Source organism: Pristis pectinata, chromosome 6, assembly GCF_009764475.1.
Source record: "Pristis pectinata isolate sPriPec2 chromosome 6, sPriPec2.1.pri, whole genome shotgun sequence".
NCBI lineage: Eukaryota > Metazoa > Chordata > Chondrichthyes > Rhinopristiformes > Pristidae > Pristis > Pristis pectinata.
In genome coordinates this window covers 68,159,281-68,184,276 of record NC_067410.1, presented here as the reverse complement: position 1 = coordinate 68,184,276, position 24,996 = coordinate 68,159,281, and the positions used below count along the sequence as shown (strand labels likewise).

General features: G+C 39.3%; 1 protein-coding gene across 5 annotated transcripts in view; it reads right to left on the bottom strand.

Moving 5' to 3' along the window:
- Positions 1 to 24,996, bottom strand: part of ppp2r3a (protein phosphatase 2, regulatory subunit B'', alpha) — a 292,477-nt gene that overhangs the window by 256,958 nt on the left and 10,523 nt on the right. For 3 of the 5 annotated variants that reach the window (XM_052018001.1, XM_052018000.1, XM_052018005.1), the window contains exon 2: positions 22,286 to 22,436. The exons of the other annotated variants lie outside the window; for them this stretch is intronic. The gene's annotated coding sequence lies outside the window, so the exon portion shown is untranslated. The remainder of the gene's footprint in view (positions 1 to 22,285; positions 22,437 to 24,996) is intronic. 5 annotated transcript variants of the gene reach the window in all.

Genomic DNA, 24,996 nt, shown 5'->3' with positions numbered 1-24,996 from the left:
GATCACAGTAGAAGATGCCTGTGATTATTCTGTCTCTGGAGATGGAGACAGAGAGATCCAGAAAGGGGAGAGAGGTGTCGGAGATGGACCAAGTGAATCAAGCTGTCTGTGGTTAATCTGACCCTGTGACCTTCAGCAGAGAGCATGCTGGAAGACACAGATGAAGGACATTCAAGATACCAATCGGCATCAAACTCATGGATTTTTAGTTGTGGAAATTGCAAATAGTGAAATAACAAAAGCATGTTGGAAACACATAGCAAGCCAGAGAGCAGCTGTGAAATGATAAGATATCCTTTTAGATGTAAACCCTTTAACAGAATTGGAATATGGAAGGTGTGAGGATTTAAAAGGCCTGAATGAAATGTAAGAATGGAATGTGGGGAGCATGTCAGAATCAAGTCACAAATCCATCTCCTCTGATGAACCAATTTTCCATTCAAAACTTCTAAAAAAAACCTTCTCATTTTCTCAGCTAATATTTTCTTTTTCTTTTCATTGACAAAACCTGGTGCTTCTCAAAACTCTCTTCTTCCATTGGCAGCAGGTGGAGAAAAATCCTTTTGCTCATGTGTGTTAGCCCATTCACATTGTCATTCACCAGCCATCTGTTTTCTCTTTCACAGACATATCTCTTCCATAGTTTGCTTCCATTGCCATCATTACTTCTGGTTATCCTTGATCTTTGTGACATGACCAACACTTTTGATTTCCTTCCTTTGGCTCTTTCCTATACAACTGTGGCTAATATCCATGCTTCTCTGATTATAACATTGAACAGAGCCTCAAACATTCATGTGTAAGATAGAAATTTATATGCACATCCTTGAATATAACAATGCTTTGGCACTTGCTTGTGGTGTCATCTCCAACAGAATGGAGGGACCAAATTAATAATGCCAATTGTCTCTGTTCTGTATATGACAGTGATTTTGACACCTTCCCATTCCCATTCTGACCCTTCCATATTCACCTTCTATACTGCTCCAAGTAAGCTCAATGTTAAGTTATAAATAAAATCTTAACTCTATCCTTGTAGTCTTCCAGCCCAAAGGTGATATCTAACCTTCGCCACTCTCTATAGCCTATCTACATTTTATTCCTTTCTATTCCAAAGCTATTTTGATTGATACTTTTTCCTCATTCTCGTATTTCTTCACTGCCTGACTTTATTTGGCTTTTATCTGTCTCCAAGCAGGTTTTCCAGCTTGTTACAGTTTTTGTATAAATTAATTACAAAATATTGATTTCAATGATTGTTTCTTTTTATCACCATTTACCCATAACATCAAATAAATAATGCTGGAAATACTCAGCAGGGCATGATGTATCTGTCAAGGCTGATGGCTTTACATTGAGTTCTGATGAAATGTCATTGGCCTGGAATGTTAACTCTGTTTCGTTCTATACAGACGTTTCCTCAGCTGCCGAGTATTTTCAACATTTCTGTATTCATTTTGGATTTCCAGCACTTGCCATATTTTGCATTTCGATTATCGTCTAACCACCTTGTGTCTTCTCACAATTTATTCAGTAGATAGAGACTCACAGTGTTGAATGTCTGTTTGTCACTTCTGAAATGCCAAGTTATTATTTTCCAGGATCTCTAATGCATTCTCCCAGCTGGACTTCATCTGATTCTTTAGTAATTAAACATTCAAGCAAAACTCCTTTCAGTGCTATTTTAATATATGTGTTTACCCATTTATTTTAAATAGGTTATGATTGTGCACACCTGAGTTTTGTGAGGCTGGTACCTATTTAATAGAGAAACTTTTATGGAAAGTCTATTACAGATGTTATGGTAATCTTAGCAGTAGTATGTGCCACCTGGCATTCTGTATGATGTTAATCATTGTCAGACTACTTCATGCAGAATGAGTAGATTGGATTCATTATACTATTATGAATCTCTTCTGTACAGGATTAGATTTCAGGAAACAAGATGGGTAGTTAATTTCTCAGTACTGAGCTAGTCTTTCAGATCTGTGTGCAGTTTCTTCTTGCTTTAATCCAAGTCACAATGTATAACAGCTTCTTTTATGGTAACATCATCAAGGGATTTAAATACGCTCCAACATTCTTCTATAAAAGGTGTCATTGAACTTTATTGTCCCAGACAACCAGTATTTGTATAGCTGATATGAGTCACGATACTTCAAAGCAATGATCCTTGAGGCTTTCAGTCTTGTTAAGTCAGTTATTTTAAATGGATAATGATTGTGCAAACTGGAGTTTTGTGGGAGTGTCAACTATTTTCAAGAGAAAATGTTATGGGAAGTCTATTCTGGAAGTTATGGTGGACATGCCACTAATATAGTATTTATGGTGTATATGGTATACACTAATATAGCATAATGCCAGGATTTCTCACTGTGCTAATTAAAAAGGCACTATTATTGCCAGACGTCATCAAATGGTTGCATTGTGGATTTTATTGTTAGATTTCTCTTCCCTGATTCAAGTTAAACTGGTCCCAGCAGTTTGCCAAATTAGCCCTGGTAAGCCTTTCAGTAATATGGAATTTTCAGAAGTGTGGTCAGCGTGTTTACTGACATTTTCATGTCAACCTTGTCCACCCAACATCATTATAAGGACATAATCATCATGAGGAATAACATGTTATTTTACTGTTGGGCAGCATCCCAGATTTCCCTGGCCTAGCAGTTCCTGCATATTTTGTCACCTCTGGGCAATGGTGAGTGGGGATGGTGGTGGGGGTGGAGAGATGTGAAGAGGTAGGCACTGCGCAGTAATCAAAAAGAGAAACATGGCAGTCCAGTGCAACCTCTCAACAGCCCACCAATGCAACGAGATGTTGGGCACAGGCCAGAGCAAAGCTTTCTGCACAATTTAGAATCCACCAGGAAATGCAGTTATTCACCAGGTTTAAATGGTAAAGAAATGGGCCTTGCTTTTATATGAGCTGTGAATATATATGTCATTTAAGTGATCTTTTTCAAGTTGATTCTGAGATTGGCTCCTCCCATAGTGGACATTTCAGGACAACATGCACCCACAAGTCATATTTTTATAAGTCCTCATTTTAATATTGGGAAGACCTTTGGCTGCAGGTCTACAGATTCCTAACTGGAAATGTAGCTCTGCACAGGGAGCAATCTATTGTGGCTCAGCCTCCAGACCAGTCAATGACTGATAGTTGAAAGATTTGTACTAGTGATGCAATGCTTTGGTTTATTTAGTGACTTTTTTTGTTACAGCAGACTGGATCAAAAGTTGATGTACACAACCCTTATATAATTTATCAAAAGTGCATTCAAAATGAATGCTTTACTACAAACTATATGGTGGGAAATCAAGCTTTAAACAGGAGCCAGTCCCTTCTGCATCCAGAAGAGAATATAACTGCTACCAATTGTATTACTTGTTCACAAGTATTTATTTCCCATGAATCTAGTATTCAGTATTACAGCTGTACAAGAAACAATCTGTGAAATTGCATGGCAACAGTCCCAAATCAAAGCTTGTTTTGCACTGAATAGTACTGTAGCACAAATACACAGCAATGATTAAAGGCAAAGCTTTTCTCTCATTCTTCTTCACAAGAAAAATTGATCTCACAGTCTGGAAGAAGCTCCAAATCTAATTTTGCTTTTACCTGTAATCTGATCCAGCATTTTTATTCATTTGTTCTGAAGAAATGAATTCATTTTATAATGAATACTTACTTTGAGGCAGCAGAGACTTGTACTCACACACAACAAAAGAAAATAAGTGATACGGGGTGAACTATTCTTGGTTGTGGAAATTTAGCAAATGTGCTGAGCTGTTTATTTCAGACCACTGTTCAGATTCTTCCTGCTGAGATATGATGGAAATAGTGACATCATGAGGGATGTGGGAGATCAGGGAGAAGTCAAGTGTTTCTGATGACTACTTTTGCAGGGAACTGTGTCCAGCTTCAGATCCTCTCGGACTGCATAGACTAGTTGGAGCAGTGGTTGGACTCACTGAGGAACATACAGGAGACAGGAAGTTTCAGGGAGGTGGTTACACTACAAGTTCAGCCAGATAGATATGGCAGGCAGGCAGTGCAGGAGTCCCCTGTGGCTGTTCCCCTCTCTAACAATACTGTTTTGGATACTGTTGGTGGGGATGGCGTCTCAGGAGAAAGCAACAACAGCCAAATCAGTGGCAACACGGCTAGTTCTGTTGTACAGCAGCGTAGGTCAAAGTCTAGGCAAGTGATAGGGGACTCTATAGTCAGGGACACTGATAGGTGTTTCTGTGGCTGTGAGCAAGACTCCAGGATGTTGTGTTGCCTGCCTGGTGCCAGGGTCAAGGACGTCTCTGAGCAGGGACAAGACAGTCTGAGGAGAGGGTGAGCAGCCAGAGGTCAATGTCCATATTGGTACAACTGACAGGCAGGAAGAAAGATGAGAGATGAGGTCCTGCAAAATGAATATAGGGAGTTAGGCAGAAGGTTAAAGAATAGGATCTCTAGGGTCTTAAACTCAGGATTACTCCCTGTGTCACTCACTAGTGAGGGTAGGAATAGGAGAATAAGGCAAATTAATGCATGGCTGAAGAGCTGGTGCAGATAGGAGGGTTTCAGCTACTCGGACCGTAGGTCAGAGGTGACTTGTACGAGGGGGACTGGTTGTATCTGAACTAGAGTGAGACAAATATCCTTGTGGGGAGTTTTGTTAGTGTTGTTCTGGAGGGTTTAAACTAGTCTGGCAAGGATTGGGACCCAAAGTAGTAGTGTAACACATGAGAAAGTTGAAGCAAATATAGAGGCTAATACAAGCAAGTCCAGTAAGCAAGACAGCGGTGGAACAGGGAGCATGGAATATCTGAAAGGCTAAACAGCAAGAGGCCTTACAGCTAAGGCGAATGAACTTAGAACATTGATCAGCACATGGGATTGTGATATTATAGCTATTAAGGAAACATGGTTGAGGGATGGGTAGGACTGGCACCTCAAAGTTCCGGGGTACCGATGCTTCCGGTGTGACAGGGATAGAAGACGGGGGGGAGGGGAGTTGCAATATTGATTAGGGAGAACAATTTGGCAGTACTTAGAGAGGATCTCCCAGGGAGAATGTCCAGAGAGACTATATGGGTAGAACTTGGAAATAAACATGGAGATCACTTTGATGGGATTATGCTGTAGATCTCCAATGGTCAGTGAGAAATAGAAGATATATTTAGAGAAATCATAGATAAGTGTAGGAATAATAGGGTTGTATTGATAGGTAATTTTAACTTCCCTATTATTGACAGGGACTGCCTTAGTGCTAAGGGATTAGGTGGGGCAGAATTTGTTAAGTGTGTCCAGGAAAGCTTTCTGAAGCAATATGTAAATTGCTCTACTGGAGAAGGAGCTACACTCAACCTTGCCTTCAGAAATGAGGCTGGGCAAGTGGTTGATGTGTCGGTGGGGGAGCAAATTGGGACCAGTCACCATAATAATATGTTTTTTCAAGATAGTCATGAAATAAGATACAACTGGTCCTCATGTTAAAATCCTGAACTGGGGGAAGGCTAATACCATAGAACCATAGAACCATAGAACCATACAGCACAAAACAGGCCCTTCGGCCCACCATGTTGTGCCGTCCATCAAACCACCCTCACACTATCTAAACCTTTCCTCCCGCATATCCCTCTATCTCACATTCCTCCATGTGCCTATCCAACAAACTCTTGAACCTGTCCAATGTATCTGCCTCCACCACCACCCCAGGTAGTGCATTCCATGCACCAACCACTCTCTGGGTGAAAAACCACCCCCTGACATCTCCCCTGAACCTCCCACCCATAACCTTAAAGCCATGCCCTCTCGTCTTGAGCATTGGTGCCCTGGGAAGGAGGCGCTGGCTGTCTACTCTATCTATTCCTCTCAATATTTTATATACCTCTATCATGTCTCCCCTCATCCTCCTTTCCAGTGAATTAAAGCCCTAGCACCTTAAGCCTCTCCTTATATTCCATACGCTCTAATCCAGGCAGTGTCCTGGTAAATGTCCCCTGCACCCTCTCCAATGCCTCCACATCCTTCCTATAATGCGGCGACAAAAACTGAACACAGTACTCTAAGTGTGGTCTAACTAGAGTTTTGTAAAGCTGCAGCATCACTTCGCGGCTCTTGAACTCAATCCCACGACTTATGAAAGCTAACATCCCATAGGCCTTCTTAACTGCTCTATCCGATGGCATCTCTCAAAAGTTGATTAGGAGAGGCTGTTTGCAGTTATTGGGATAGCTGGCAAGTGGGAGGCTTTTAAAAGTGAGAAATGAAGACTTCAGGGCCAGCATATTGGGCTATGTTGGCAAGAATAGGGAAACTTGGTTGAGAACAGATATTGAGGGTCTGCTTAGGAAAAAGAAGGAGGCATATGTCAGATATGGGCAACTGGGATCAAGCAAGTCCATTGAAGGATATAAGAAATGTCAGAATACACTTAAGAAGAAAATAAGGAGAGAATAAGAAGCCATGAGATATACCTGTCAGATAAAGTAAAGGACATTCATAAAAGATTCTATACATTTATTGAGAGTAAAAGGGTAGCTATAGAGAGAAGGTCCCCTTAAGGATTAGTTTGGTAATCTATATGTGGAGTCATGGAAAATGGGTGAGGTCTTAAGTGAATACTTCTCATCTGTAATTACCATGGAGAAGGAGGGAACAGTAATATCAACATTATGAAGAAGGATGTGTTAGAGGTCCTGAAATGCATAAAGGTGGATAAGTCCCCAGGGCCTGACCAGCTGTCTCCTAAGATGTTATGCAAAGCAAGGGAGGAGATTTCTGGGTGCCTGGCAAAGATTTTTTGTAACTTTGTTTGCCACAGGTGAGGTACTGGAAGACTGGAGGATGTTATTATGCTTTTATTTAAGAAGGGCAGCAGGAATAAGCCAGGGAACTATAGGCCAGTGAACCTTAAATCAGTGGTGGGAAAATTTTTGAGAGACAGGATTCTAAGGTGGAGGCAGGAACGGTAACAACATTTAAGAGGCATCTTGACAGGTACCTGAATGAGCAAGAGCTAGAGGTATATGGAATTAATGCAGGCAAGTGGGATTGGTGCAGATAGGCATGATGGTTGTCATAGACATGATGGGCTGAAGGACCTGTTTCTATGCTGTACAACTCTATGACTCTATAACTAAGCTTTACATTGCTTGAGGTTTCTCTAGATTAGTTGATACTTGCCTCATCTCCAAGGGAAGGGCATAACTATCTGGTTTAAATTATTACCTTTCCATCCTTTCTCTTATACTTTTGAAAGTAATACAATTATGATATCTTATATTTCATACAAAGTGATGTGGAGCAAAGGTGCTTCGTGCATTTTAGTCAGAGCTATAAAATGGCACTTGGAAGTGGGCACGTATTTTGCAAGACTGCAGACCAACATTAGAGACTAATGGAATAACATAATGTGAGCTCAGTGGGTATTATGGGCTGCAGTACTATTAACATATATTGATGGATAAACTTCTCATTGATTTTGAGGCCAAATCTAAAAGCAATTTTATGCCTTTAAATTCCAACACCATGAGTTCCCAATTTTAGACAGGGCATCACAAGGTCAGCCCATTGAATCCCAGCTTTCCGGAAAAAACTATTTCCTTCTCTTACTTCATTCATCTGTTTCTTTAATGAGTGCATGTCCTTCCACCAACCATTTTCTCTTGACAATTATTTCCAGTCATTGATCATTCTGTTATCAAAAGAGGCACATCTGTCCTGAATTTGTCTGATCAAAGGAGGTGATTAGAGGCAAGTTGTTCTTGCTTATGACTAATCAGAGGATATGTTAATGTGGGCTTTTGGGCCATGAACAGTATAAACTGGTTTCTTTTCACCCTTTAGTTTAAGAAGAGGTATAGAGCAAAGAAGCAGTTATCTTAAGGAGAAAACCAAATGGTGGCATCAATGAAAGTATAAACTGGGAGTGAGACAGCTGATTCAATTTACCATCTTTTCATTATATATGAAAATTGTCCCCCTTTTGACTTTGCTCATTAAATGCCGACACATCAATACATTTGTGCCATCAATACATACAGCGATATAACAAATGGAGAAGTGGTTAATAAATGGAAATATTTGAGATATATGTGAGATAAAAAATGTATTTATGTAGTAGTTTATCTCATCAAAGCAAAGTGTGTTTCACTATGAATTTAATGAATGTCTTTGAAATGCAATGCCTATTTTGAAGATTGCGATTAATTTTTATTTTGATTCCTGAGCACTGCGATGAAGTGAATATAACTTGGTACTGTGTGCGAAAGAAGCTATAAGGACTAAGTGGAATGAGACAGCAGTCCATTGGTCTTGTTTAGTAGTGCAGTGGGTTGGAACATGGGATGGGAAGGAAAAAAGCAGAAAGAGGGAAAGAAGTGAAAAGAAAGGAATTCCCTGATAATGCAGCTATTGGTGAAGAAATAATACTCTCTACTAACAAAGAAAGATGTAGTCAAATAACCACTCATATCTATTTCATAGCCTTCTCCTTTCTGATATCAGTTGTTATCAGTCATGGCTTTTGAGGGTTGGTGGTGCCCCTCACAGTGATGTCTTCAAACAAACTAGCAACCAAATACATTGAAGAATTGTCACAGACGAGATGTAAACACTTCCAATTTTTAACTGATAATTTAAACATAAACATTGAGACATATTCAGTAGATTATAGCTGGTGTCAAAAACAGATCTAAATTAGTTTTTATATTCAACATTATAAAATTTGAAGATTATTATTGAAGAGAATTAAATGCTACACATAAAATAACTTTATCGGGGCAGAGAGATTGTTATGCAGTAATTTTGTCTCATTTAATAAGACAAAATATTTTCTAGGTTTCTGGCAGTCATAATTTTCTGTAAGTGTTTGAAGTTTTCTTTAATTCACTGATTCTGATGATTAAATAAGAAGGTTGCAACAGCATACCCTGTGGAACAGCAGCTCCTGAATTCTCATGTTTAACTGTTCATGTGTGTGCACCAGACGTTACTGTTGATACTGATAGGCTCATCATTATTCTCAACACAAATTCCATACATTGAACTGACTCCAAGTTTTCTCTTTCTTATCTAATTCTTTACAATGTGCAACTTCTTTTCATCTGCTTTTGATGTAGGCATGTCAAGACTAGCACTAGGAATGGTGGTTGGGATAAAGTTGTTAGATGAGCTTGTTTGTTTCTTAGGATTATTATATGTTAATGATGGAGATGATTTACTTGTTATTGTCCTAGACTGCTACATCTATTTTGAAATAAACAAAAAATATATAGAAAGAAAGAATATAATCATTTATGAATCTTTGGATTTATGCCAGGAAGGGATATCTTTATCAGTTGGTCCCATTTCCACCTCCATCCGTAAACTCAACAGCATCATTCAGCAACTTGGAGCTAATTGTTAAATACAGTAGTGTAAATAATACTGAATCTCATTGTTAATGATGAATTATTTTATAGCCATGATGATACAGGTGAACTTAAATCATGGTGCACCATGTTAACAATGAAAGCACTAATGTGTTACTACAAGATTCTTCTGCATCTGTTAAAGATTAATGAATTCATTGTTGATATTATTCCACATTACATCCCCCTCAAGGGAAATTTAAAGGAAGTCAAGAAAAATAAAATCACAACTCCATTTTTAAATACACTCCTCCTGCCCCCAAGGACAAAATCAAAATGTCTCAGCGTTTCAATAATTCATTAAAACGTCTTCAAATTTGGTGAAATTTCCATTACAGTTCCCCATGAGAAAGATTATATAACCTTATGAAAAAATAGACCAAGTACAAAGAATATCAAATATATACAAACTTATTACATGGTTGCATTTTTTTTGGATCCATGTGATGTTCTAAATTTGTATGTCAAATAGCATTTTTAATAGTTTTCTCACAATAATTTCCTTTGAACAATTCATTGGTTGGGAAGATTATTAAGTAATCTGCTCCCTAAACTATGCCACTGTATCTCCTATACCAACCATTAGAAGGTTAGGAGGCTAATGATTTAGTACATTTACTCTTCAGTTTGTGGGGGACACTCTACGGCTGATGCTTTGTGGGTTTCATGAGAGCATGATAGAGATGGCTGATTTAGCTTGGGGAACTGTGCAAGTGAATTCTTGGAAGTACCACTTCGAACTGCTAGCATTCTTCAAGATTCTGTGAGCTTATAGAGGTAGATTCCTTTTTGTCCATTATATTCCTTTGCTGATCATAAATCAATAATCTACATCACTACAATATTTACTAATTTACCAGGTGTGCTGCATTCATTAATTTACTACATGGGTTGTAGTGGTTCAACATTTCCTCAAGGGCAATTTGGCACGAGTGATAAATGCTGGTCTTGCCACTGAAGCCCACAACCCATGACTGAATAAAAATAGAAGGATCACATAAGAGAATTTTTAGCCAATTACTGGAGGAAACGATGAGGCAATTTAATGTTCAGAAAGCTTCTCTTATGTGAGCTTCAGCCAAGGTTTAAGAGATCACACCTGTGCCCTCCACCACACCACAATACTGTATAATTACTGTGAGTTGACCATGCCCACTGGATGGCAATGTAGTATTTAGAACTGGTTCTCTAATCCTTTACTGGAGCTATCTGAAAAAGGTGCCCAAACCAAAACCCTGTGACCTGGAATACCACTAATGATCCAATGATAACTCTGTCCCGATGCCAGAATGTCATTACCTGTCAATCTAATTTTTAATGTTCATTACTGTAGTCTCCATTCACCTGTCAGAAATAAGGTTCATTCCCTTGGCTTCTACCACAAAAGCTTACCTTATAAAGAATATTTTGAGGTGGACCTGAATCTAACCCCGAAGTAGTATTGGATTTTCCAAGATTTTTAAGACCTTCTTGTATATTTTTAAATTAGGGAAGAAATCTGTCCCAGATGGTGTCCCTGGCTGTGTCCTCAGATCCTGTGTAGATCAGCAGTGGGGATATTTGCAGACATTTTTAACCTCTCCCTTCTTTAATCTGAGGTTCCCATCTGTTTTAAGAAAACCACTATCATCCTAAGAAAAACAAGGTAATGTGCCTTAATGACTACTGACTGGTGGCTCTGACATCCACCATCATGAAGTGCTTTGAGAGGCTGGACATGGCACGTATTAACTCCAGCTTCCCAGAAAACCTCGACCCACTGCCATTTGCCTACCGTTGAAACAGGTCTACAGCGGACACCATCTTCCTGGCCCTACACTCATCTCTGGAGCATCTGGGCAGTAAAGACACCTACGTTAGACAATTGTTTATAGACCACAGCTCCACCTTCAATACTATAATTCCAAGCAAACTCATCACCAAACTCCACGGCCTGGGACTCAACACCTTCCTCTGCAACTGGATACTTGACTTCCTGACCAACAAACTGCAATCAGTAAAGATAGGCAGCAACACCTCCAGCACGATTATTCACAACACTGGTGACAATCAAGGCTGTGTCCTCAGCCCCCTACTCTACTCCCTATACACTCATGACTGCATGGCCAGATTCTGCACTACCTTTATCTATAAGTTTGCAGATGATACCGCTGTAATGGACCGTACTGTTAATAATGATGCGTCAGAGTACAGGAAGGGGATAGAGAGCTTAGTGTCATGATAACAACCTTTCCCTCAATGACAACAAAACAAAAGAGTTGGTCATCGACTTCAGGAAGGGGGGCAGTGCACATACACCTGTCTACATCAATGGTGCTGAGGTCGAGAGGGTTGAAAGCTTCAAGTTCCTGGGAGTGAACATCACCAATAGCCCATCCTCGTCCAACCACATAGAAGCCACGGCCAAGAAAGCTCACCAGCACCTCTACTTCTTCAGGAGGCTAAAAAAAATTGGCATGTTCCCTTTGACACTCACTAACTTTTATTGATGTACCATAGAAAGCATCCTATATGGATGCATCACACCTTGGTATGGCAACTGCTCTGCCGGGGACCACAAGAAACTGCAGAATGTTGTGGACACAGCTCAGCACGTCATGGAAACCAGCCTCCCCTCCATGGACTCTGTCTATACTTCTCACCGCCTCAGTAAAGCAGCCAGCATAATCAAAGACCCCACCCACTCGGGATATTCTCTCTTCTCCGCCCTCCCATCAGGCAGAAGATACAAAGGCCTGAAAGCACATATCACCAGGCTCAAGGACAGCTTCCGTTCTGCTGTTATAAGACTATCGAACAGTTTCCTAGTACGATAAAATGGACTCTTGACCTCACAATCTACCTATGACCTTGCATCTTATTGTCTACCTGCACTACACTTTCTCTGTAGCTGTGACACTTTACTCTGCATTTCTGTATTGTTTTATCCTGTACTACCTCAATGCACTGTGCAATGAATTGATTTGTATGAACGGTATGCAAGACAAATTTTTCACTGTACCTCTGTACAAATGACAATAATAAACCAGTTCCACTTCCAATAGATTTAGGAAACATTTTCTGAGAAAGTCCCAAGTTTTATTGGAAATCTGAGCTTCAGATTTCCAAGACCTCACCAAAACCCTACAGGTGTCAGGGTAAGTACCTGTAAAAGGGAAACATGGGTTTCCGAGTAAGTCACTTGTATAACTTGGATACTCATTGTCATTTATAAAATACAACTGTTCTAGGACATGCATTATCACGCTATTACACCTCCAGCAATTTTCATTAAAGTGTCTATTTGTCCCCTCTGGCATCCAGCCAATGATTGATAGTGGTCTAGGTGCAGGTTTACTCATTGTTGCTGATCTTAGCTCCATCATTAGTGATTGAAGTTAGTGGTATTTTGATCATTTAAAAGCCTCATTATGTGCTATCTGATATTTTTACAATATCAGCGTTGCTTCATTGGGTCCAACAATGTGATATAATAATGATTTGAACTTTCATCTTATTTGCAATTTTGTTAATGTTGTCCTGTCCTTGAAGAACCAATATTCATCCTCTGTCATCTGATAAACCCAGGCAGTGAAACTGTAGTACGTCACGAAAAGTCTTTGTTCTTTTCTTTCTTTATTCCTGCATGAACTTGGTCTTTATTCCAGTACTGCAGAAAATCTCAATCTCACGCTTCATCCAGAGAACAATGAAAACCTCTGTTCAAGCAGCGAATGCATTGAAAGGCATATAACACAGCAGTATGTTGTTCACTGCAAAAAAAGACTTCAAAACTTGAGCTGCCTTTTATGACTGTTATGAATACTCCAGAAGTGAACAATGGTGTCCACAGAGCCTTGCCTAAAGAGTGACATTCCTTTCACCATTTGTAAAGTGATACAGTTGTCAATCTGTTTCGTGCTACAGATAAAAGGTGATTTCTGATGTAGGTGATAAGAAAGTTTAAGTTCCATCCTATGCTAAAGCTGACAGAATCATATTAAGAATGAGTTATAATTTTATGTTGAATGCCCATTTCACATCCACATGATTACGAATGGCTGCCTTGCATGCTCCAGTTCCATGAATTAGCATCTAAGCCGCCTCCACCTTCAAATTAATGCTTCTGTGAACTTTCCTCCTGTTGAATTCTTCTAATGCTGGCTTTCTTTGCCAATGAGTGATGTAAAATGGGCAGAGTTCCAATATGATGGATATCTAGTTATTTTACATTTTGCAGTGTCACACTGGCACTTACATTGAATTGATTGAATTGACTCACATGGAAAATATAGCTGTTGTCCGCAAATAAACCAGTGTTGGCTAAGCTGATCTCCAAGCTCATAGAACTTCTTCATGGAAAGTTTATTTACCAAATATTAATATATGTAATATATTAATATATATCCAGTTTAAATATGTAACTGGATATTCATGATACACAATCTTGAGATTATTTAGTACCTTATTCAGTAGGCTTCCATGTGTTGAATATAAGGCAGGATTGCATAAGATTGGTCATGGAATAAGTGTGAATTTTATTTTAAAAATTGCCATCTGTTGGCTTAAAGCTTAGTACTGATAGTGAGGTATACTTTCTAGTGGTGATCTAATGAGCTTGATTGTATGCTTTGATTCCACACATGTATATTGTGGGACTTGTGATAGTAATAACCTTCAAACTCCTTTCGTATGCAAACAAGAAACCAAGGTCCACCTTCCTGATTGGAAATTAATGACTATTTATCCCTGGCATTTATAATTCACAGATGTAGGTATGCGGTGGCAACATAACATTCCACTTAGGAACCTTTAGGTTTGATTCTGTAGCATTCGAACTAAAGCTTCAGAAATGAAGATATCAGAAGAGTCTTGCTATTGGAACCAAAGTGTGACCTTCACAAAAGCCCAAACAAGTCCCACAGCAGGCTTAGCAGGACATAACTGAGACGAATCAATACTGTCTGTACTACAAAGGAAACCTTGAGCCAAATATGGATAAAGATGGCAAATTTGAAGAAAACTGCCAATGTGAGAGGTCACAGTGCCTTTCCATGCCAAGTTGTTCATCCAAGTATGCAAGTCATGAGTGTTTCCTGATAACATGTTACTTATTTACTCCTGATTCAAACCATTCAAATAACTTCACAGCCCATTTAATGATTAGCATACATGACCTTACTGCACCCAGAACACAAGTACAAACTGTGCCAATCTGAAACTATGTCTTAAGCGGTCCAAAAATTTAAGACACTTGAAATGTTAAAGAGGCTCTACATAACATATCTTTTCAATAGAAGCAAGTTATTTTATTGACTCACAGCATGAGATGTAGACAGGCACACATTTGTCACTTTCTGTGGTTAAACTTGCAATATCTCATTAATTTACTGCAAGCAGGCTAAAGTGATACTTAACAAAAAGACAAGAGGCTTGAAATAAAGAAGGAAAAAAAGGGAGATTTTATTTTATATAATGCCTGTCACAACTTCAGGCATCCCAAAGTGCATAACAGCCAATTAAGTAGCGAAAGATGACAAATCTGAAGAAAAGAGCCGGGGCAACAGAGCACAACATCTTTCTCCACCAGAAAACTGACTCAAGTACTTGTGAAATGCAACAATCCCTATTGTAGGATAGGAAATGTAACAGCCAATATTCACACAGAAAGTTCTCATGGGCCCAAAAATGCCAGTGACCTGATAATCTGCCGGAATAATTTTGACTGAGAGTGAAATATTGAGGACAACTCTGCTGCTATTGTTTGAAAGGTGTCTTGGAACATTTGGCGGCTACCTGGCTGGAAAGCCTACTCACTTACTCCTTCAGCCAACATTACAGGCCCTGCTTATAAAAAGAGGAGGACCTATGATGAAAGTCTCTTGAATTTGTTCAAAATATACTGGAGGTCCTGGCTATTACTGTGGAGATGTCTATTAGCTGCATCTGTGTAATCCACATAGGATACCATTTAGAGCAGGACAACCTGCAGACCCTTTATTCCTCTGGCTTTGCTGCATAACTCCACTTACAATGCCTTCCATCAATGTCCAGACAATGTTTATGGCGGACTCTGACCTTAATACGTAAGGGTCAGAGCTTGACCAAGCGGACTCGGTGAATGTCCCTTTAAGATAGAGCTAGTAGTGTGTGTGTGTGTGTGTGTGTGTGTGTGTGTGTGTGTGTGTGTGTGTGTGTGTGTGTGTGTGTGTGTGTGAGAGAGAGAGAGAGAGTGTGTGGCGTGCTTACGTCAACAGAAGATAAAGGACGTAATGACGTTGTTGAAGTCAGTCGAAGTCAGTCAGAAAAGAGAGAGAGAGAAAAGGGAGAGAGATACCACCCTGCTAGTTTTCTCTATCGATGGATGAGAACAACTATTTTATTAACAACTATTCTTATGAGAATAAGAAAAATAAAAGTAAAAATGTTAGAATGTTAGAAGTAAAAATGTTAAACCCTGAACATTAACGCCAAAAACTAAACTCGTCATGTGTGTGTGGCAAAGTCCCAAACTCCAAGACCAGGAATGGTTCTTAAAGTTCAGTTCCGCAAGCCATAAGGTGAAACATGAGCAAAGGCTTCTTCAACAACCACCGTTGTCTGAAGATAAGATGTAGATGTAGAGAACATAGAGAAAGTAATTACGAAATCCAAATGTTCCACGATGGAACCCAAACGACACCTCAGTGTTTACTCGGTAGTGACTTCCTCACCCCGAAAAGCATCTGAATTGTGGCCGTCCACACAAATACCTGTTTCCCTCCACAGGTTAACGACCAAGTGGACTCCACCAGATTACTCCAAATAATCCATACGTGGATTGCAGTAACAGACACAGTTATTGTTTCTCATCCATCGATAGAGAAACTAGCAGGCTGGTGTCTCTCTCCCTTTTCTCTCTCTCTCTCCTCTGACTGACTTCGACTGACTTCTTCAACAACATCTCTTAAACCTTTTTGATTTTTAATTACCTGAAAACAAGCATTGGGCACGGCTTCCTTCCTTTTCTTCAAAAGGGCACAATTAGCTATCACATGGCCAGGTTTTTTTTTCAGTGTTAAAAACTATTTTGTTAATAACTACTTATGATAATAAGAAAAATAAAAGTAAAAATGTTAAACCTTGAACATTAACCCCAAAAACTAAATTCGTCGTGTGTGTGTGGCAAAGTCCTAAACTCCAAGTCCAGGAACGGTTCTTGAAGTTCAGTTCAGCAAGCCATAAGGTGAAATATGAGTGAAGGCTTCTTCAACAACCACTGTTGTCTGAAGATAAGACGTAGATGTAGAGAACATAGAGAGAGTAATTATCGACATTCTGTTTGGAACATCTGGGAACAGATTTTAAATTTTAAAATTAATTCTCCCAGTTAACGGCGCAAAATGTACTTTGAAGCATAGCACAGAGACAGCAAAGCAGCTATGTATACCCACTTATCATTCCTAAAATACAGTAAGGTGGTCGATTTGAAGTGCTGTATCCTACTGCAGTTCAGTGAGGAACAAACAGCTGGAGGGCACTGATCCTGCTAAACCATTATCCTGTTTAACACATTAGGCAGAGACAATTGGACAAAACTGCTGACATCTTCTGCACACTTCTGCAAAGAGCAGTAAGAAATTGGCCCTTCTCTTGACTCCCAGTGCAAATCCCAATAGAAGCTGTGGGGAGGTTTCTATGAGGCATAGGACACAGATTTGCAACTCCCTCCCTGCTCACCAGATGAAACTGTTGTTATACACTCAATGCCAACTAGCTTTGCCTAAACCTGCTGATAACTTGGGTGTAGCTAGACCACCTCTTGTGCTATCTAATATCCTAGGCAGTGCTTCTCTTTCTCATGTTCATTGAATCACGAGAGGGCAGGATCAAAAACATTTAGCATAGCTTTCAAGACTTAGTAGCAAGAAATTAACATTAGCACCACCCAACCACCCTTCACACCCTGCAGTGTTATAGAGGCAGTTTCCCAGCTTTGTACTGATGACTAATTATAATGATTCCAGCATCCAGCAGTGCTACCACTCAGTTCATTTGTTTGACACTTCACCAAATGTCAGTATACTAGGTGGATAGCACCAGTGAAAGCCAGACTGCACTGTTTAAAGTCAGCTGCTCCTCGCAAGTGAGAGGTTAACTCTGGTTGGAGCAGATGCTATCACGCATTCCACAAATGAAAAACAACAGGATTCAAGGCTTATGGAAGCTCCAGTGGAGGCTTTAAGTGGATAAATTGAAAGGAAGATAGACAATCTTTCTCCATTGGGGTTCCAGGAGATCTTCTGACACATGGAAAAAAGGAAGTGTGAGTAGATAGCCTTGTATGTCAATACTAGGAACCAAGCCCTGAAAGACTACAAGGAATGTGAACATTCAAGACTAGTGTTTGCATCTTCAAATGTCATATTCTGCCACATGCAGTATCTACCTCTAGCATTCCCAAATTCACCACACACTCATCACTCAGCTAAAAAGAAAAGATATGCAATTCATTAACACTTTTCATATCCCTTTCAGAACATCCAAAGCCCTTTCCTTTCAGTAAAGTACTTCAGTTAATGTTGTCATGGAGGAACTGCGGAGCCAACCTGTGCACTGCAAATGCTCTTAGACAACAGTGTGATAATAGGCAGGTGAACAGTTTCAGAAATATTGATTAAAGGATAACTATTGGATAGGATGGCAGGGTTAACTGATATAAAATCAATATACTGTGGATGCTGGAAATTTGAAATAATAAATGAAAACACACAACTACTTGGGCAGAATCTGTAGAGAGAGACACAGGTAATACCGTAACTATTTTATCAAAACAAGGAATAGTTAAAGATCAACATGTTTTAAGATGCAGAGAAAGCCAGCAGGCAAGGAGTTGGGGGGAAACAAAAGAGGTCTATGATAGGGTGGAAGACAGGAGAGGCTGAATAACAGGTGGTGCTAGGGCAAAGTAATGAAAGTCTTGTGGAGATGTTGATGAAGAATAATCAGCAATTATTCTACATTTCAGATAATAATTCTGCACTTAAACTTTCCCTACATTTTTTTTACCTTGCTCTCCACATTGCATCTTTCTCCTCTTCACAATTCCTCCTCTTCACAATTCCTCCTCCTCCTCTTTATATTCCTTCTCCTTAGCTACCCCCCAACATAATTGGGAGGGATTGTTGTCCTTGTCATGATGACCAGAAAAAGATCACCACAACTATTAAACCTGCTCTGCTTAGTATAGAAAGGTTTCCCTAAAATGGTCCAAACAGCGGGATCATTGTTCCAGCACACCAATGTTCTATTTAATGAGAATCCTTCTTTGTACGTATGCTGCACACATGTTCCCTGGTTGTGCTTCAAGTTCATTGGCCAGAAAGCCCTCATTGCCCAGCAGTCACTACTTTGGTTTACCTCAACGCTGCTGGCACAGCAGACTGTCACAGACACTGTGACTGCAGCTGGAAAATGGGGCACCAACTTCTATTCTTTCTGGGATATGGTGTGGAGATCTGTGTGCATGCTGTCCTGGCACAGCAGCTGCTTAGTATGTGGCACTAACATTTATCATTTTGCAGTGCATATTTGAATGCTACTGTGGAAAGCTTGCTTAAGTAGCTTTGTGGAATTTGGCTACAAGACCAGGTTTTTAAGTTGTGATTAATGCATGCTTGATGGTCATTTAAAGGGCCCAGCCTTACCTGATATGCCATTGTTAAGTCTGCCACTGAAAACAGATATGCAATCCTCACCAATGTATCAAATTTTTCCTTTTACAAGGAGAGACCTTTTGTTCAGTAGCAATGTTCAGTAGCGGGGCAAGGCTGCCCTGAGCATATAGATAGTTCTCCCAGGTGAACACCTTTCATGGTTCTGGGTTTGGGCAGGAGGGGCATGTGATGCACACAAGACAATGTGCTTGCAGTTGATACGTCAGCACCTCTGATAGACTGGATATGGGGAGGACATGTTTTGCCTGATTGGGGTGCTTAGAATGAGGGGTCATCCTCTCAGGTTAACGGGGCAAGAGATTGAGGAACTTTTTTACTCAGAGGGTGATCAATCTCTGGAATGTGCTGCCCCAGAGGGCTAAAAAGTTGCTGAATAATGTCAAATGTTAAATTACTAGCTGCAAAAAGCATCAAGGAGCATGGGGACAGAGCAACAACTTGGTATTGAGATAAAGGATCAACCATAATTCTATTGAATGGCAGAACAGTCTCAAATGACTAAATGGTCTGCTCCTGCTCCTATTTCCTATGTCTCAATGGAAAAGTTAAGAATATTTGCAAAACCATATGATGTTGTACTAGTAAAAGAAGATGAAATCTAATGGATCTCTTTGAATAGACAGCACCAATAATCTCCCTTATACTACAATTGAGAGCAAACTGCCAAATGAAGTGAATATTTCCAACTCTAACCTGGCAGAAATCCAACACAAAAAAGTTCATTGTCATGGTAACCTTGACAGCCAATAACATTGTTTTTCTGAGTTGCAGTTGTAGCTGTAGCAGCTGGCAAATTACAATGAGGGCATTTTAATGGAAACTCAGATGTTTCACACATTTCAGTTGCTGAAATTCAGATGGAAGAGTAACTCCCTGCACATCCTTGATGGATATGACATGTTGCTGGAAGCCCTCCACTCCTTCCTTTGCCCTGCAGTTTGCCTTGGTCTGCTCATCTCCTGGCCATGTTATCGTTGAATTGCCCATTTAATGCAACCATATCTGGCAGCAACTGGTTTTTTACAGAGGCATCATCTCCCTCATTTGTGGAGCTCCAAGATGCTGTAATCATGGCTATCTTCAAGGATGGAGGCGAACCTATGGAGGGTTTTCCCTCTTGCCTGCCCCAGGAAAAGTCATTTCAAATTCACCATCAACTTTGTTTGTCTGAGGCAAACAGTGTTTGAGAATCAATATGTCAAAACACAGCACAAAGGTCAGGTGTGGCAGCAGTGATCATTGCTCTTCTGTACTTTTCAGAAACACGGATTATCTACAAAGGCATGGCAAAACCTGAGACAGATACCAACAATATTGTCTGGTGAACCAATCTCAGCTTTCAGACAAGGTGAATGCTTACCCTCTGTAAAGATGTACATTGCTGGTAGGGACCACATGCATGAATTTTAAGAGTTGTATCAATGGGTGAGAAAAATGATTTTAGGATTTCATAATATTGTTTTTCTGTCCATGCAGTTACTGCCAAGATAAGCAATCAAACCTATAGTTCCACAGATACATATGCAGCCTGCAGACGGAACTGAATTTGGTGATATTTATAACCTTTGATTATTAATTAGTGTCACATTACTTAATGCAACAGTCTATTGATGCCAATCAATAAGGCTATGAATGTTCATAACTGAAGATTAAATTTATTATTAAAAGATTAACAGTTCAAACCAGGCTCTGGCAGTGAACTAATTAATTTAGAATTTTAGAGCCAACTTAAAAAATGGATGAACCCAAATACTTCTCACTATCCTGTAGCACTGATTGGATGCGACTCTTGTTTAGTTCTGTTTTCAGTGTCTTATGCTGTAGTTATCAGGCAGATTATCTGAGAATATCTGTACTGTATCCTTTATAAATGTAAATAGTATGACATTGTATGCAAGGCAAATATAAACTTGAAAGACAAAATAGTACAGATACTGGAAATCTGAAATAAAAATAAAAAATGCTTGAAATACTCAACATCAGGAAGCGTCTATGGAGATAGAAACAGAGTTTCAGGCCGATGTGGTGTTTCAGCATTCTGATGAAAGGTCATCACCCTGAAATGTAAATTCTATTCTGGTCTCTCCACAAATGCTGCCTGACCAGCTGAATATTTCAAATCTTTTCTGCTTTCATTATAAATCTGAAAGATTAGCTATAAATTATTCTGTATAACTGGATCTAAAAATGTCTTTATTGAAATTAATCTTACAAAATATTGCGTTAAATGTTCAAAATTTCTATTTTGCTTTCAGTAACCCATTTTCCAGCAAGGAAACAAATAAATTATTCTTTGAAATTGTAATAAAAGAAGTGTCAATAGGGCATGTACCAAAATAAACAATACAAAGCTAAGGTTGCCAAAACCTTATTGACTAGAGCCAAAACTGCATTATTTCAGCTTTGATCAATCCCCATTTGATTTGCTCAGTTGAGCATTAGTTTTAAAGGAGTAACATTTTCCTTGTCAATTCTGCCAAGCACTTTCAGTTTTAATTTTAGGAAATACGAAATGAACCACATCTGAACAACTTTGACACAAATTTGATATTGTCCTTTTCCTTCTTTATCTTCACATGATAAAATGGAAACAATATAAATGCAATGATTTTGAGGGAGGAACAAATGAAATTCATAAGATGCTTTCCAATAGTGTGTGTATGTAAATGTTCAGTGTGCCAAAATAGAATGTTATAACTATTAGATATTTTTAAGATTGTAGTCAGTCTACAAGAAGCTAAAATCCAAATTCAGAATACACTGAATGATATAATCTTTCTGAACAAATTTTAGCATTAACAGATTGTGATTTACGAACCAATGGCACAATATCGTTGATATAAATGTGATATAAGGAGAGGGAGTGGAACTATATGTAGTGAGATAAACATTTTTACCTCTTGTGGCTCCATTTTCAGGTAAGGAAAAAAAAACTTTATTTATCCTTTCACTGATAATCCTTAAAGACCAGTGGTTTATGTCTGAGAAAATTGACCAAGGTTGCACAGAAATTTTGAAAGGGCATCAGGCAAAGTTTTCAGCTCCCAATGCACATATCGAGAGGGCTAAAGGTCAGTTTCAGATGGGCACTCTGGATGACCACAGGGCACCCTAAGCAATTTGTATCTTATGAAAGTTGAAAATTTCTAGGACAAAGAGTTACACACAAATGTTTTACTCACCTTCTTTGTCTGTCAAACACTGAAGTCTAATGATTGCATTGAAGTGAATCAAAGAAGCATAGCTTGTATGTTAGTCCACACTGAGCTGAAACGTCAAGCTGTTCTGCAGGAACCCTTCCACAATAGTTGGGACCATTGCCCCTTCAGCAACCTTTTAGGAAGAAAAATCTCCAATTATATCAAAAACAAAAGCCAATGTTCAAAAAACTTCAACAACAGGATCTATGTCACTTAATCAGAGCTTTTGTGCTGTATAATGAAAAGGCTCATAAGAAATTACAGGAAACAACAGTAATTTAAAAAAATAATAGACTATATTAAGAGAGGCCAACCTTGGTGGAAAATCTTGCTCTGGCCAACAACATGGTAATTAACTACATCAGGGTGTAAAATTAATCCAATATGACCATTGAGTACCCTTACTCAAGGCAATTTTAGTTTCAGTTTCTTTCCTCTTCAGATAGAACAGGAGCTCATACTGGAGTACTATTCCCAGAGGTCTGGCACATGCCCATTCTCATGTGTGAGTCTGGAATATGACTGCTGACATGCCAGTGGATATCATTGCTAAGCTGAATCCCTTTATCTGTATCTGCAGACAGAAAAAAAATTGAATAGCCAGATATAGGAACTGTGGCTTATCACCAATTTCTCACTCCAATGCGTGGCTGTTTTTCCTCCCTTAGAGTCAATTGCTGTAGATCTTACAAGTTGTTACTGGATGAATTCACTCATTAAATCTATGACCTTCCTGCCCTTTGTTGTGCCTGTACAAAACCAGATGAAACATTTATCCATTGTTACAGCAAAAAAGTCGCTTGTCTCCAAACAGTCCATCCAAATCAAGATCTCTGAATCAAACGATCCACAGCTGTGGGGACTTGACAACAAATAACATTTCACTTGTTCTTCTTAGACAGTCGCTCATGGTCAGCAAAGGCTTCCTACCCCTCCATATCTGAGTGGAAGATGCCTGTGTGTGAATTTTTTTCATCTGGGATAGCTATTGCACGCTGGCTACCAGATGGACTTGAAGGAGTGATGTTGTGGTTCAATGGCAAGAAGGTACAAGATGACTGGAGATCAGGCTCCATGGCAAACTTAGCATGTATACTCACGATCTTGTCCACAGCCTCTTCCTCAGTCCCTCTCGCTCCATCACCAACCCCCTACCTCTAAGTGCTGCCTCCCCTCTCAATCACAATCTTTCAAGTCTCATTCTTTTCATACAGTGCTTTGATTCTTTGTCTTTCCCCTGTCTTTTCCCTCTCAGTTCCGTCACTGTCAACCCCTTACCCTTCAATCTCTCGCCTAGCCTCCTCCCCTATTATCCAGTTGCCGGCCACAGTTGCACAGCTGTCTACAGGCAGTGTTTCCCTCAGCTCCTTTCCTGTCATACCTTCCATCCTGTTTGCATGATGCAGCTGGTGTACAATACTGGCAATTACTTGGATGGCAGAAATCTGCTATTTAAAATACTTGACAGGCACATTCCCTGTCCTGTGACAACTTCTGATGGAAAACCCTGGAAGGGATGGGGGTGACTGGAAAAAGGAGTGTGAGCCTATTGGAAGATCCTTCACATGCACTAATGAAGTTTGTATAACCAGTACTTTGTCTTGTTTACCTGCCAAATTTAACTACTTCTGTTCCACTAACACCAGTGTTAGATTTCTGCTTAACTGTTGCTTAACTGGAAATCTTGAAATAAAGCATTTGAGTAGTTCTAAATTGTTAATTTAGATATGTTTTGGAATAATGAGTAAAACATTTTATTAATTTGCAGTGAAAGATGCTAGACATATAAGGGGAATACACAATGAATCATGCACAGTGTTGATGTTTGGGTGCTTATCCTAATATTAGTTATTATGATATTATCCTGTAGAATAGGTCATGGTGCATTTGATTTGAAGACTGCTAAGGTTCACTTAATAAAAGCTGTTTCAATTTAAATGTATTCGGCTGCTCACATTTAGTTTAGAAAAGGAACTTAAATGGTGTCCATTTTAATAATTATGGCAATGTTCTAAGTTGCAGAGGCAAGTAGATTTTTTTTCATTAAGCTACTTAACATCATGCTGGATTTTAATCACCAGAGAAAACATGAACTAAAAAAAAGGATGAAGTCAAATTAGTTGCAGCAACAAGCTGGTTTTTCAAATCTAACTAATTTGTTACTATTACACAATTCATGGCTATCCCTTAGCATTGTAATCTAACTGTTAACACCTAAGATTTAAACTGCAAGGATTTTTACTTAGAAACAGAATCTCCAAATGTCATTCTACCATGAATTACATGATTAATTTTCAATGAAAAATAGAACAGCAAGGAAAATCAGGGACTTAGAGTAGAATGAAGATTGTGATTTTCCACCTAGGTTCTCTGGTACCTGAGTTGTTTAAGCTTGCAGTCCTTCCCATCTGAAAATAAGAATGATGTTTTTGATTAAATGCAAAATATGGAGGAGGATGAAATGGAAATGTAGACGAGAAAGTACTAAAATAGCGTGAGTCAATGCAGTTCCCATAAGAGGCAATGGAAGACATTGAATATGGATCTCGTGATGAGGCGAGAATGGTGCTTTGAGGAAGGCTGAATGTCATGGAGGTGTCTGCAATAATATTGCTGTTGCTACTGTGCTATAACAGCAGCAGAGATGCAATTCCTACCATTACTATTATACTTTGTTGCTTTAGTCTTCTGTC